The sequence below is a fragment of the Dermacentor andersoni genome, chromosome 6, assembly GCF_023375885.2.
Source record: "Dermacentor andersoni chromosome 6, qqDerAnde1_hic_scaffold, whole genome shotgun sequence".
Lineage (NCBI taxonomy): Eukaryota > Metazoa > Arthropoda > Arachnida > Ixodida > Ixodidae > Dermacentor > Dermacentor andersoni.
The window spans coordinates 63,261,447-63,277,500 of NC_092819.1; the positions used below are offsets into that span (position 1 = coordinate 63,261,447).

At 47.0% G+C, this 16,054-nt stretch overlaps 1 long non-coding RNA gene across 7 annotated transcripts in view; it reads right to left on the reverse strand.

Annotated features, from left to right (window-relative positions):
* Positions 1-5,117: 5,117 nt before the first annotated feature.
* Positions 5,118-16,054, reverse strand: part of LOC126522746 (uncharacterized) — a 785,183-nt gene continuing 774,246 nt past the window's right edge. For 6 of the 7 annotated variants that reach the window (XR_011895173.1, XR_011895179.1, XR_011895176.1 and 3 more), the window contains 3 exons: positions 13,602-13,784; positions 10,801-10,959; positions 5,118-5,339 (listed from right to left, as the gene is read on the reverse strand). This is a non-coding gene — a long non-coding RNA (uncharacterized lncRNA). Of the gene's footprint in view, positions 5,340-6,857; positions 8,538-10,800; positions 10,960-13,601; positions 13,785-16,054 lie in introns of those variants that run through there. The other variant, XR_011895178.1, reaches the window with a different exon arrangement.

Genomic DNA, 16,054 nt, shown 5'->3' on the forward strand with positions numbered 1-16,054 from the left:
TGACGGTTGCAGCTCCCAGGGGTGGCGCTGCTTCAACGACCCGTGCTGCAATTACTCTACTCACCTTACCAACGGATAGGAATTTACTTGATGCGTACATAGAGGGTGTCCCTATAGGAATTTACTTGATGCGTACATACAGGGTGTCCCTGCTACTGCTCTGATGGATACCGGTGCGCACATCTCATTGATGAGCGACCATGCAGCTTCGTAGGTGGATCACTAAAGTGCAGAGCCCTGCGGAGCACTGTATTGTACGAGTCGCTCACGGAACACTGGCCACAAAAAAGCATGAGCCATTTCACTCTGTGAAGGTGGCCGATCAGGGAAGCTGTTTAGCCCACGACGCAGAAGTGACACAGAATTTTGAACAGAGTTACGAACACATTTATTCTCCTGATCGGTGGTCATCGCGACGATAGGTACGCACACACATTCTCGTATCACCTCTATTATTAAATGCGTAAGCACTTCTACGCCTACCCAATGAGAAATTTGTCCGTCACGTAAGAAAATGAATGGTGCACCCCCATAGCAAAGAAAAAAATTTATCTACCTGATAGTCTACCGATCTTGCAAATGCTGTCTATTGATAACTAATCTACTGAAATTACATATCCAAGTGATGACACTTATACCCTTTTGTACAGAATGAAGCGATCTTGAATCAAATTCGGGACCCGACCCATAGACAGCGCCGCTGTAATAGGAATATGTACCGCCCACGTTAGTGCCGCTGGCCGTCAAACATCTGTTTACTGTTCTCCAAGAGCGTCCCCATGACGTTATTCTGGGCGCCAGCCAGCGCTCCAGTCACTTTTGAACGCATGAGGAACGCATGATGGACGCACTCCTGCTTGGCCTCAAGTGGTCCATCTGTGTTCGTTACTTGGATGACGTCGTTGCTTTAACGCGATAGCGTTAAGGAGCTCGTGTCGCAGAAGAGCCAGTGTCGGCGGCGTTGGCCGTGAGCGAAAAATCCCGAAAGGCAATTCATAAATCAAAACAACTTGCAAGATGGGCTGTGTGGGAATCGAACCAGGGTCTCCGGAGAGTGAGACGGAGACGCTACCACTCAGCCATGAGTTCGATGGTTCAAAGTAGGACAAAAGCGCTTCTAGTGAATGCGGTGTTGCCTTAGAAACATGCTGTAGAAAGTTATACTGCGGTGTACGTGTAAATTACAGAAGTCGCAGTTAAACGAGTAGCGAAGTACGTTTCCGCTGCACTTCTTCTGCGCTTGGCGCACACGCAGAGCCATCTTGCGGCAAACACAGAAGACCCCCGCCTTGCAATGTATGGCGCTGCCCCGAAAGGTGGAGCGCCAGTCGCCCGCTTCTCCCCTTCGTCTCGTCAAGAGCATGCCGAGCGAATGAGTGGGCGGTGCGAACGGGGTGCGACAACGCTATCGCGTTCCACTCTTGAAGGCGCTTAGGCGTCCTCCAATTTTTTGCTGCTACATTTGCTACGCACCTAGAGCGCCCCTCGCTAGTTCTTTCTGCTTTTCGCAATGTTGGCCTTCGACTTAATTCGTCTAAATGTCACTTCGAGCGCCACCAAATTACTATTCTCGGCAAGTCATCTTGTGTGCGCCCATATCCGGACAAAGTTCGTGCTGTATAGAAGTTGCCCGTGCCGACGTGCACTTTATGCCGACATGGGGACACCTGTTGGAACGCTTCTCACACTTGACAGGTTGATGTCCAGGCTAACTGTAACAACCTTTTCTGGAACGAGGCAAATCATCTTGTCATGGGAACGTACGCCTGAATGTCTCTCACACTTGACAGGTCGATCATAACAGTGCCCATAATAACTTAATAAAATTTAGCTGCGAGGGAACTAGTGATAGGAAAGCTTTAATTTAAGGCTGGTCAACTTGATGTGGTTGCAAGAGAAGCACATACGGAAAGAGAAAATATGTTGTAATAACAACAGTACCGGCATTCAAAGGGAATTTAAGCAGTGCAAGAATGACTGCCAAAAGCTGAGCTTCAAAGACGGGAATATTATCTGGTAGTCTCAAAGAATATGACGGGCCAAGCAAAGAAGAGAAAATGCCTGCATTCGCCTTATGCTCACATACTGAAGCGTTAGTAGTTAGTAAGTTGTTAGTATGTACGCGTGCGAAGTAATCGTGCAAAAGGCTATATAAATAATTGAATGAGTGACATTTGGAAGTTTTGTGGGGGGAAATGGCCATCGAATTCCATCCTAATATTTCGATTTGATGATTATTTTGATGCAGTTGTCAGATAGTCTTCGTCGTCTTCAGACCACGCCCTCGGCGTCACACAGGGTGAAGGAGTGAAAAAAAATTTCGAGGACGCCTAAACTTCATCTCTAAGTGTGGAACGCGATAGCATTCAAAGATCCCTGACTGCTTGTCACTCTTCCTGGCAACTGCTGCTTATGTAACTGTAATGTTTACCGGAAAACACTCGCAGCGAACGCTATGCACGAAGGCGAGCTTTCTGGTAGAAACGCGGCCTCTTGCGTGGGCCGATCCTGGAGGTAGTGCACAACCGCGCCAAAAAATTAGATAATCTTCCGGTTTCCATTATTGTTTCGCACTTTTAAGATTTAAGTTTGAGAAGATTTAACAAAAACGGCATGCACTGTCGGTGTTTTGTTTCATGACGTTTGTTTGTGGGCTGTCATTCTCAAAATTCCGAGGAATAACTTTGTCAAGAATGCAAGAAAATGTATAAACAACTTTAGTGATAGAGCGGTGCGGCAATATTAGCCCCGAGAACGAACTAGAGGGGCGCTGCGAGCGCCGCTCGCGTGACGTCAGGGCGTGGACTCGCGCCTGTTGTCTGCTGCAGTTCTACTGGTGTCCGGGCGCCTTCTGCAGTTCTTTCGTTTGTTCACTCTCGTTCCCTCTGTTTGTATACTTATGGCGGTCGTCTCATATATTCTTAAGACATCTTTGTTCGCGAAAATTTATTCAAATAGCTTATTTCTTAGACGACACTACAGTTCTGAAAGGCAACGCTACAGCGTCAGCCGAAGGAGCGCAGACCAGCGGTTTTTCATGAGCGGTTCGACAACCGCAACAAAGATAGCTTATAAGAATCCACTTATGACACTATACCTGCGCGGTGTGATATGTATGTCACAAATGCTGGCTATATATGGCTTCAACAACAGCTACCTTGATTTTAATCCGCTAAAACAGATTTGCTCCCGACGAGCAGTTCATGGTATAATATAGAATTTTTGCATTTCTTCACAGGAACGCTCGGCAGTAATACGAGCACTTAACACTGCAGTTTATATTCTACCAGCACCACTTGCTTCTTTAACTGCTTCTCAAAATTAGGGGGTTATTCACGTGTTTATTTCGAGTGGCGGTAATTTGAAATAAGGCTAACTTATGCTTACAGCTGTTGCAGAATCCGAAAAGGAATTTACCAATATATATTCCCTTTTCCGTGCTACACGTTCAACTCACATGAGCAATTTACTGGTGTTTGTTGCTTGAGAAATATACATAATGAATCTTTTTGACCAACCGACAGAGGCTGCTTGGCCCAAATTCTTTAGTGAAACATGCCCTATGGCCCGTATGGCTGCAGCCAGAGAGAAACCGAAGCGCCATTTATTAGTAGTATGGGACATATTGAAGATGTCATAATTCGCTGCTGGAGGGTGAAAAAATCAAGTGAAACATGTAAGGCTTGCGGTGTCTTCCTAATGAAGGTTTGCGAGGTTCTGTTTTATGTACTGACGAAGCGAATAGTTCTCCGTTTATAATAAACAATGCTGGATCGGGACATGGTGAGGAAGAAGGTGCTTGAAGTTTCCTTTTCTAGGCATCCTAAGCTGCACTGTAGTACCTCGAGTATATTTTAGCCATTGCAATTGGCGCTGTAAGAAACTGCTTCATGGTTTCAATTCGAAGCTGTAGTGAACTTATGGGTTTCACGAGCAATGCGTACCTCGCCATAACGACAGTCGGCTGCTACCGTTGGGTGAGGGGTGTGCCAAATTTTCGACAAAGCCTACTAAGGGCCACCATGAAACATTTCATCGCTTGCAAATGATTGGCTCTCGATCTTAACCACGAAACCGTTTTTTCAGGTGATTGCTACTATGGTATTTGTGAATTAACTATATGTAAATACTCTACATATGACGCGCCGTCGTCTTAGCAGCCATGAGCAATTCGTTTTATGGGGACCTGTTTCAGAAAGCGGTGAAAGTAGCAGCTAACTTTTTCATACAAAATGCGCGCCTAACTATTTTTCTTTACGCATTAATAAAATGTCCATGCTTGTCTATAGCAACTCACCAGATTACTGAGAATAATGATGACAGCTTCGCTGGGCAGTGTCTTTCTAACACGCATAACACGTCGACACGAAATACCAAGATCTTTCTTCCGTGTAAAATGCAATGTCTCTCACAGCTATGCACTAAGGGAACTTTAATTGTTTATCGAAGCATCATACACAACTTCGCGTGTTGAATTTGCAGACGTTCTTTTTAGGCAAAATTTTTTGGACAGAAACTTCGCATATATGCATTGCAAAACCAGCAGACCCCTTCAACGCTACATAGCTTGCGACATTCAAGCCGCAAATTTTCTCGACTCACGCGCTTTTGAAGAAGGAACTGTGGCTAAGGCATGGCAGCAGAAAGAAGCCGACATATCCTTCTACAAGTACGGCTCGAGCCCCAAGCATACACGAGCGCGCGCGGCAGCCGAGTGAGCCGGAGCGAGCGGCGTCCTTGGCATGACGTCACTCGCAAGAGGGCGCCACTCAAAATTCTCGCCGCTAATAACCCACGCATACCTCATATCAGTAGCAAGGCGTGGAATATACATATACCTAAATATATGCGGTAATTTTGGCTTACGGACAACTTCGCCGACGACGACACCGGATTTTCTGCGACACGGGCCCTTAACGCTATCACGTCAAAAAAAGAAAAAAAAAGAAAGGAAGATATCCGGCCATCAATATCACTGGAGATCGAGCACCAGCTGCAATGCGAGGTTGTTCCCCAATAACCAGCCAGCTAAAGAGCAGTAATTTGTGCGGCTCACAAGCTCTAAGAGTGGTAACGCCTGTTCACATATTTCGGGGCGAGAGAGAGAGAGAGAGATAGAGAGAGAGAGAGAGAACTTTTATTATTGAGCAAGCGAAATGTTTTTTGCCCTTGGTGGGCAGTTTCCTCATGTCAGGTAATTGTAGGTCCTGATCATCTCCCGGGCTCGGTTCACCAGTGCTAACGGGTCCTCGGAATCCCGGCTTGACAGCTGGGCTTCCCGCGGCTCTTCGGTGGTTACCTGTTCTGGCTGGGTTCTTGTTGCTCCTCCACACTGCCACCTTATATGGTGTAAGGTATGTATAGAGAGAGAGAGAGAGAGGGAGAGAGAGAGAAATAATTCAATGATATCGGGGGAGGTTAGCCTAGCGACAGGCGTGGCATGGTGAGGGACGAAGGAAAGGTGGTGAGAGAAACACAAAAACAAAGTACGCACACGCACACTGACACATAGGCCACACCAGGCGGACGTAGCGCGCGAAAACGACGCGTCCATTGCTAAATTGTTAATGTTTTTTTTTGGGGGGGGGGGGAGAGAAAATATAGCAATGTCCATTGTGAATGCCTGCTACTCCCGCTGTAAAATAGTTCAGGGACGGAGGAATCACTCGACACTGCATATTTATTTAATTTTTTTGCCCTGTTCGTCCGCCATGAAAACTGAAGAAGTGTCGGCGAACGTCTATGGTTCGCTTCTTACTCGTCTGCCCTTCGCGTTGCCGGTGAACAAAGGCACCGACGTCGCAAGCCGATTATACAGCCGATGGCATTGAAGGCTGGCGCATGCGCTGATCGAACAGCCGTAGATGCGGCGTGCTCCGAACTATATCCGAACTGCAGACGAAGACCAACGAGGTTACGCGAGCGTCCGAAAAGGGGTGCGCGAAGTGGGACGGGGCTCCCGGCTCTAACAAAAGCGCCACTTAGCATACAAGAGAGCCCAGCAGATTCCGGGCGCCAAATGCAATCCCACTGCAATGTGGATGTAGCGCTCCCTCGTCCTTTGCCGATCACCTTTTGTAGGGAATGAATAAAAGTCGGCGCCGACAGGGCGAACACTTTTCGTGAGTGTCTGTCTACGGCCGTTTCCCCTATTTCCTCTGTTTTATCGCTTTGTCGCTTTTCTTTTTCTAAGAACAAATCGCAAAGGAAGGTTTTGTTTGATTCCGTGCTCCTATATAGCTTTCGCACCAGACGAGGTCTCGCGAACCAGCCTAGCCGGGTTATTCAGGTCGCACCTTCTAATTCAACTGGATTGACATACGCTTGTTTACCGGGATCTTGTTCTTTATTTGCTCCTTGTTGGATCTTCTTACGACCAGCTTTGCTCGCGTCTCCATCTGGATCGGTCTTTTCCTTTATGGCGCTTACACCGTTCGACGCAGCGGAAAGGGACAAACCTCGAATAATGCTCGTTATTTTTTTGTTCGACTGACAGCTTTCTTTTTTTTTTCACGGCACGGATACGTAAAAGTGCCACAAGAATTGAAAAAAAAAAACAAAAACAAAGAAAGGTAAGTGGAAGAGCGATAGCAGTTAGAGAACACCACACTAGTTAGTTGCTATGCTATGAAAGCTTAGCGTACTACAGAGTACTAATCAGTCTGTAACAGTACTACCGCGACTCCTGCTCTTACACTGTCTGGTCTGTTCAGATGGTCTTTTTTTTTTCTTCTTTAGTGGGGGCGGGGGACTCATAATGCAGTTGAACTCATAATCGTGGAGCACGAAGATGAGTGAATATGTATCTCCAGGACAAGAAAGTATAAGGCACGATGCCTAGAGACAACACAAGAGGCTGCGATGCCACACTGTATTTTATTTTGTTCTTGCCGCCAATAGGAGCCGAAGCACCGGCAACGCTGCACAAGGTTGGTGACTCAGAGCACAAATGGATACATTTATTGGCACTGGACAGCTTTCGAAAGGATATCTATAAAGGGTCGTCGGCCGAATACTAGACACGCAATACTAGACACGCAATACGATCATTGATGCACTCCGTAGTGAGGGGACTCCAGATTATATTTGACCACTCGGCGTTCTTGAAGGTGCATCTAAATCTAGGTACACGAGCGTATTTTGCATCTCGCCCCTTCGAACCCGCGACCTCGACCTTTGCAGCGCAACGCCATAGTCGGTGGTCTATAACTCGATGGGTGACGTGCAAAACATTGTGGTCACTTTCTAGCTTTCGGATGACATCGGCGTCCATTTGCCTTAACTTTCGTCACGTGGGTTGATTATCGCAAGCTTGTCAGCCCTGTGCGCGTCCGCGTTCGTGTGCGCGGGACCCTGTGCACGGGATATTTTTCTTAATCCTTACAAATTGAAGGTTGGTTGCACGTTATTTCTTGACAGCTTACAGCTGTAAGCTTTGAATTAGTGCAGAAAAAAAAAAATCACAGTCAACGAGCATACTGCTTTTTCAATGCTTCTCATTCTGTGCATCATCTCTGCTCCGACCTCCAAACATTTTACTGTTTTCTTTTCTCTTTTATTTTGCCCTTCGAGTCTTGTACATCCTGTCACACTTTTCCAGTCGCTTCCGGGTTTTAAAAATGACCATAACAAAACGCAAAAGAAACGGTCCGCGTCGTGGTCCTCACGTCTTACGGCGGCCGCTCCTCGTCTTCTGCCCATATACGGCCGTTCTTACAAGCTTTATTTTCTATCTCGCCTCCGCTTGGAGCAGAAGCAATCAGTTTTTTTTTCTTCGCAGTACTGAGATAAAACGCACGCGCACTGAAAATGGAAAAGTGTAAACCCCAATACGCGTTTTACGCGAGGAATGAAAAAGCGGTGCACGAAGGAAGGAATCAACGAACCGAGAGGTACACTGAGAAGACGAAAGAATAACGTAGGCGGCGAAAAAAATATGTGAGAGGAAGACGAACATACAGAACCGAAGGAAGCAAGCACTAAAAGAATAAGGAAACGATAATGACGACGGACGTGGTGTTGAGATAGTGCACAATATCAGAAAACTGTCGGGCAAAACGCGAAGCATTCCGAAATGCCAGACAGTGTATCTACAAGAAAGAATATAAATAATAATAAAGAAAGGGCCAGGCAAAAAAGAAAAGCAGTGGCAGAACGCGAAAGACGTAAGCACAAGACGAGGGCGTACAGTATAGTAGTGAGTTTAAGAAATATGAGTAGGAAGCCTCTGTACAGTCAAGGAAGAGTGAGAGGAAGAGGAAGAGACGACAACGCCTCCCTCTGCCCCCCTCCGCTTTCCCCGAACTCCCTCATATAGGCGGTGGTGGCGGGCCTCTCTCGGTTGGTCTGTCTCGCTCGGTTGGCCGGAGCGTCCCGGAGAAAATTCGCATTTCAAATGCGTCTCCATGGCTCGCCCTTCCTTCCCCACTGAGCCGGCATCGCCTCCACCACTGGCGCTGTCTTGTTCGGCTCCACCTTTTCTGTTTGCTTCTATTTGGGTCTTGGCACGAACCGGAGGTTGGTTCCTGCGGGAAGGACTTGAGAACGAGAGAGAAATAAGGAAACCGAAATATAAGAAAGAGTAAAACACTTCTTTCTCTCTCTTTACGAGTGCGCGTGTGTTCTTTTTATCCCCTTTTTCACGCAGTGGTAAAGATGTAGCTGACGGTGACGACGGCAGTGGCTGTACCGCGCGCGCGAGGGATCTCTTTCTTTTTTCATAGTACGAGCTTCTTCCGTTTCTATTCCCCCAGCGGCATTGGTTTCGTTTCAGCGGCGCGCCCGCGCCGCCGCTCGCCAACGCTTGTAGAGAGTCGTGATGGCCGCGGTTCCGGGCAAGCGTGCAGACGCGGGGCGGGGTACACTTCGTCCCCGGTTTCGAGATTATTTTCGCCCAAATGCAGTCGCCGCGACCTCTGGACACTCGCTGCAGCGTGCATTGCGCGCGATAGCCCGGCACCTCTTGCGAATCTTCACTCTTTGAAGCACCGCGGCGCTCTCTCCTCATTCCGCCCAACCCCGAGAAATGCCCCATCTGCTCCCCGTAGGATGGGCTTTACGTAAGACACACCCGATCCGCGGCCGGAAGAAACACAGACGCATATGCGAGCGCGGTGCCTTTTTGGCGGTGGACTCAGCGCGGAGACTCCCGGAGATACGGCGTGGGTTGGCAATACCGTGGCAAAAGTAGAAGGTGGAAGGGCGCCCCCCTCCCCCCCCCCCCCCCCCTCATCCCCCCTTCTTTCTCTCATTCCATCTTATCACAGTTTCCTTCGTATTCGAAGGGCAATAGTTCGGAGGGTGACTACGTCTTCTCGGCTCGGTTCTACTGCTGTAGGCTATACTTCCTCGCTAGCGAATGACAATGGATTCGGAGGGCTGAAACTTTTACGGGGCCGGACAAACGGACGCTGTCTTCGGGAGCCGTGTGAAAGGGAGGTTCGAGAATTTAATTCATTCTGAGGAGGGACTGCTCCTTATTCCTCCTTTTGTCAGGTTAACGCGACGTGGCTCCGCGGAGATCGAGAAATTGCGTCTCCTAGGAGAGAAAAAGAAAGAAGACTAAAGAAAAAAAAAAAACTAAAGAAAGAGAGGCGAGAGGACAAGCTCCAGTGTGGTTCTGAAATTGAAAAGTTCGCTTCCACGGTCCTCCGGTAACAGTTCTCGCTTCTCCATGAGACAGCGTAGATTGGAAAAGCGCGAGCGACTGTACCTCTTGGGATTCACTCTTTTTCAACGCAGGTACGGGAGGAATTGAAATGGAAGTGAATATTATTACGCAGCGTAGGGGGAGGGATACGTAGCTTACGCGTTTCGCTTGGTGACATTTCATGTCACAATGTTACTTTTTCTACTGTTGCCAAAGTAGACGCACATTAAAGACGAAACGATATTGTAAACATGTTTCTGTGACCTCATTAGACATTAGTATATTAAGCTGAACCTTATTTGCGTTGTATAGCTTGAGCAGGTATCACTACCGTAGGCTAAACATATGTATTCGTTAAGTTCAAGCTTGTGCACAGGTTAAAAGAAAAAAAGATGTCTTGAACAGGGGGAGCTGTCCCAACCAAAGATCACGCGAACAATATTCGTCGAGTCGTTGCAACAAATCTTGATGCTAGATTAAAAAACGCAATTTTACATGAATCAAAAGCAAATATAGCCGTATAATTGTAGAAGGCAATAATACATATGGCTTCACAATGAAATGTATCTGTTACACCAAGCAGGAAGCAAAAGAGAGAGAAAGAAGGGAGGTTAGCCAGTGTAAGTACCGGCTGGCTACTCTGTCTTGGGTAGCATTGCAGACGTTTCGGTAAGGCTTCTTGTACAGCTGCTGCTGACATGCACTAGAAACCATGCGGGTTGATTGTAAAAACGCATTCAGTGTAGTGAGTCATGACAAGAACACGGACCAGCAATGTATAGTAAGACGTAAAACGTAGAAACGTCTTACGACGCCGCTTCTCCTGAATTCAAGTCTGAGAACAGTGTTAGCCAGAATCAAATATCATTGTTCTCGCTTTGCCAAATCCACGCGACTCGTCGAAGGTCACCGCTCTCTCGAACAGCTATTCGACACAAAGCCTTCTCGAAGCCTTCTCGCGTCTGGTTATGTCAAGAGCAGAAGGCTGTATAGAACAGGACGCTCACAAGTCAGCGGCAGAGGGGCAGAGGAGGGGGGGGGGGGGGAGGTGGTGCTTCTCATTTCGAGCTCAGCCGCAGACACTCTGACAACGACAGCCAAGGCGAGAGAGTCAGGCCTTTCTGGCGCGACTAGGAGGGCCCTCGACGCACCCGCTTTGGCGGCTCCGTCCCAGTTCGGAGCCGACAAGTAGTACGCCAACCGACGTTACGAAGCCCTGGCGGTGACAGGCCGGTGGCCCGTTTGGGAGCTGGGATGCTGCGTTGGCGACGACGATGAAGGGTGCTTGACGGGTGCGGAGTTAATGAGAACTGCGTGAGAGGGAGAGAGGGAGAGAGAGAGAGAGAGTGGGATGAGTGCGATATGGGCGCGCAGCTCTTTTGCGGAATCCCTTCACAGCGAGGCCGTGCCAAATGACAAGTGATAGCCACGCGTGTCCTTTGCGGAGTCTATATCGTGTGGGTGCGACCCGCCAAATGACGCGTGGCGTTCGACACGCCTCGCGCTGAGAGACTTACACTTCGGCGGTGCTTACACCACGCCATTCGCACTCAATCCCACGGATGGAATACCCGAAGCCTGAGGCTGACTCAGTGAAGGAAGTCGGTTGCTATCGGGGGCAGCTTAACGTTGCACACAACGTGGTCTCGGTCCGCTAGCATGTCTACGGACGGCGTCACACCGAGGAACAAGTTGGCCATCATTGTCAGCAAACTGTGCGCGCACTCGCTTTTTTCTTTTGCGAGAAGTTGCACAGCGGAATCGAACGACCTGAGTCTACGCGAACTACAGAATTTTTTCTAGATTTTCTGACATTAAAGTGTCGGCTATTGTGTCACGCTGAGAAAACGACTATTATTGGAATGCATAACGGTAACATGTATCTTTCAGATTGGAATCTCCACTTTATGAACTCTCTCATTCTTACAATCTCATGTTGAATAATAATAAAATTGAATTTTCTTCTACAGTAAAATCTTTAGGTGTAATTTTTCACAAATATATGAAATGGGATCACCATACGGAACTTTTACAAAACAAACTTTGCAAGGTCTTGGGCGTACTGAGAAAATCTCAGCGTGTATTACCAGTTCCTCAAAAGCTTTCGATTTTTAAGGCACTTTTCTCATCACATCTGCGCTATTGTAACTTAATTTGGGGTAACGGAACACAGTAATCCATAAATAATCTTGTTATCCTACAAAAAAAGCCTCTACGTTCTGTTGCAAACCTACCATTTAATGCACATACTTCAGAACTATTCGTTAAATCTAATGTAATTAAATTAAACGTGCTATATGAATACACTTTATTAGTATCCTTTAGATCTGATACCGTAAGAAATCGCGGTTATATACACAGTGTAGCTAACTTGCAACTAAATTCTTCTTCGCGCCTAAGCAGACACTCGGAAAAATGGTATGTACCACGGCCGCGCACAAATTATGGCTTTCAAACATTAAGTTATTGCTTGCCGAAGATATTAAATAAATTCAAGATTTCTTATGAAAACGTTCGCACACTCTCTAACACTTCTGTTTTAAGCATGCTGTGTTAAATATGTTTCAGTTAAATTTCACTTTTTGTAAAATATGTCTTCTGTGCATATTATGTTTTTCTCATTTGACAACCATGTTGAAATGTATTTTTCTTTTATTGCCATGCTGCCTTAGTGAACCGCAGACGTGGGGCCAGTCAAGCTGTTTTTAATGCAGCTTTTTTTCCCTCGTTCCAACCACTTATGTGAAACTCCATGTATGTGGTAAATAAAATGAACTTGAACTTGAATACTCCAGCGTCAGCTCAAAGCATTATACTTGCATGACTTTGGTTCCTACAAGGGAGTTTGCATTCACAGACAATGAGAGTGTCGTCATTATGGCATGGACGCTTGTAGAAACAGAACTTGTGGATTAGACGCGTCCTTACAGTATTAGTATATACTATGAATGCACTGTGGAAAGCCCCCGATACCCGAATTCTCCACTACGACATTTTCCTTTTCACGATGAACTTAAGTACGAAGCAGTAACATGCAGCACATAACAAGCAGTCAAGTGCTCCTACGTACATAATAACATCCTTCTGAAATAGGCGAAAATAAGGAAAACCAATAGCTCACACGGATCAATAATGCAGGCACGCCGCTGCGTCGTATGTATGTTTAGTATCACTCAAAACTTCCAGCGTTGAGAACGTTTTTTAAGCTAACCGGGCATATATTCACTAAACTTGTGGCACTGTTTTTTTGCGGTGTTGGTGATTGCTCGACGCTTAACTACCAGTCAGTGATGGCTGGACAACTTAACCACGGAGTTAATCTCTGCCAGTATAAGTGGTCATGGTCATAGAGACCACTCACCAGACACCTGCAGTGGAATCTCCGGAAGCATGCGAGATATGTCCCACGCACTCTTTATGTGACAACCCCCTCTTTTATTACATGTTCAGCCTATAAGACCTTCTGTCTCAAGAAAACTCGATGCCCTTTGTGCCCAAATTAATGTCTCGTAATGTCCACGGTATTGACTGCCACTATTCCTGCTCATTGCGCATATGCTTTATATAAATGCAATGGAGATTCCGAAATGACTCGCCATATTAAGGAGCAAGAAAATTGACGCGATCAGGTAGGAAGACAAAAGTATGAGCGTCAAACCTCCACCGTCGAAACAAAAACGTTTCGACGGCTTTAAATTAATCTATTAAATGAGCCACCGCGATCAGTAAATCTTTACAGTAACCGATCTAGTGTGACGATAACCGTAATGACGAATCCTGCGAATTTATTCTTTTGTTGGAGAAAGTTTTACCAGTTCTTTTTTTTGTTGGTCCAAGTCCCTTTTTTTATTCACCGTGACTCAGCGCGACGTAAATAGGGAACAAACGGAAGAGAAGCAGGGGAACACTGGACGAGAGGAGGGAAGCATTTATCTATAGAAGAGTGGTCTACCGGATGCTGTGTGCCGGACTATTTCAGACGCCGCGTATGCTCAGGAAGCGATCATGCCGGCTCTTTGCCTTCTTCATAGCTGCTCGCGTTTTCCCATGGGGGTGTCCCAGCTTGCGTTTTTCCGGTTAGCGCCTCCCGGCGCAGTAGCGACGCGATGACAGGGAGGCCGCGCCACCGTCATCTCTGCATGGGCGGAGGAGGGGGGGGGAGGGGGCAAAGAAAGAAAATTAAGAAGAAATTGTGAGTACATCATACACACGTAGGCAGCAAGGTGAGATAAATAAAATCCTGCTAGAGGAAAGATTAATTCGGTCGCGTCTATGAGAAATGGTTCTCGAGGAAGATTCAGTGCGGAGAGTAGATAAAATATTATTTCTTTTCCTTTTGTTTTATCCTCACGCATGCTTCTCTGTGGTAACTCAGCTTGAACCAGTGCTCAAAATGTTGTTCAACTCATTCCAGAGAAAGATAAACAAAATTAAATGAGTGTTTTTATTTTTCAGGCTTCAGAATTTAAAATTTTTCAGTGAGGTAGCTAAATGTCCCAGTAATATACAAAACGTACTCTTGAAGGTAAGGCTAATGTTAATATTTTTACCTTCAACTGCACCTTCAACTGCTTAAGAACGTGTAAAGAATATGTAAAGTGCGGTGCTTAGTTGGAAAGTAGCAATTAACTCATACTAAGTCTCACTTACTAGATGCTTATATTACGTCTCACGTATGCATTGATAAAGAAAAGTCTTCTTGTAGACACATTACCCGTCCACACCAGTTCATGTCGCAGCAGCGCTGCCCTCTGTACTGGACTGATCAAGTTTCATAACGTTGATAATGACACCGTTCTGCGTGGAGATAAGCAAGTGGCACAACGCTACGCATATTTAGACAACTCTCAGAAGAGTTTCTGCGTGAAATTATTTTCTGGTATTCTTGCATACATCTCCTTAAACATATTTTTTTGTTCCTCAAGCCTTCTCTAACTACATTGTACCGCTACCTGTGCCTCTGCTACATGCAGTTCTACCTGGTGTAATAATATGCAAACTGCAATGCAAAATGTGCACATATCGGCGCTACGCGGTGCGCATGTGGCATCGCGTGTCTCCTCGCACGTAAGAACGCGTTTATAGGGCATTTTTTCCGGTGCACGCTAGCAAGCGCTGGTGTGGCTGAGTGGTAGAGTGGCCGACTCCCTCCCACACAGCGGGCACGGGTTCTATCTCGGCGCGAACTGCATATTTTTTTTTCTCATTCCCGGTGATAGCTGCTACGGACACCGGACATCGGCGGCTACGGTGGTGGACACCATCACCAACCGAAAGGGCTATTGGAATGAGCCCGTAACAGCTTACACTGCAAAATAATTTGAGCGTACATTGGTCGTAATGCTAAACAGCTGCTCCCTCACTCTGCTGTAGAACGTACTCTTCACTAATAATCCGTGTGTTGCTTCATGCGCGTGCTGCGTACACTGCTCAGCATTTAACGTAGCCAGGACTCTGTCCCGCTCACAAAGCTGACAACCATTGCAAAGCGATGCTCGTCACTGGATGCAAAGCGATGCTTTTGTGGGACTCGAGACGCAGGGGGGTCTCGAGTGCCACACAAGGCATCGAAGCCTCCGAGTTCCTCCACACAGCAAATAAACAACTCTGGCAAGGCTGCTATAAATATCCGGAGCGCCTGGTCACTGTCAAACTCCGCAATATTGTTGATTTTGCCGTCTTGTGCTTTCTGATTGGCTCGCAGGGTGGGTACGCCTTCTACAAGTGACTCAAAGCGCCACTGTGGAGGTATTCGACCGGGTGAACAATACCACCCGGCATGCTTCTCGCGAGAAGCGCTCATGTCCTTCAGATTCTTCATTCAATAGGAAAACTGTAGGCTGCTTAATGCAGTGGTGTCAGAACAATATATTTTGTTTTAGAACACAACGGAGGAAAAGAAATAACAGCACTGACATGATGCAGCTCTTCACGGTGTCTCTACTGCCTGTATTTGCCCTTTTACAACCATTTACTCTCTTTAGAACCGTTTAATCTCTCCCTCTTCTAGTACACAGGTAACAAAAACTGCGACAGTACACTTTCGTGCTTTTATTCAAACAGGGCATTTACTGACGAGCTTAATCCTACCGTGAAAAAAGTACGCTTTCGCTATGCACCTGCAGCTGATACCCTTCTGAGACGCCATCACGCGCCGACCCTCGGCTTCTCTAGCCCGCAGACAGTCGCCCTTCGCACGCACAGCGCAGTGTCGCTGTGCCCGCTCAAAGCAAAACATGTTAAGAGTAGTAAAGCGGCCGGAAGTTCTCCCTAAGTCCTCCGGAAGCGTGGCTGCCGTGACGTACTTCCGCGGCACTGTGGGAACAGTCCGGCCAGAAGCGCGCGGGACCACTTCGCTGCACCAAAGGAGGCGAGCGGCACCACTGAAGACGGGCTTCCTTCCCC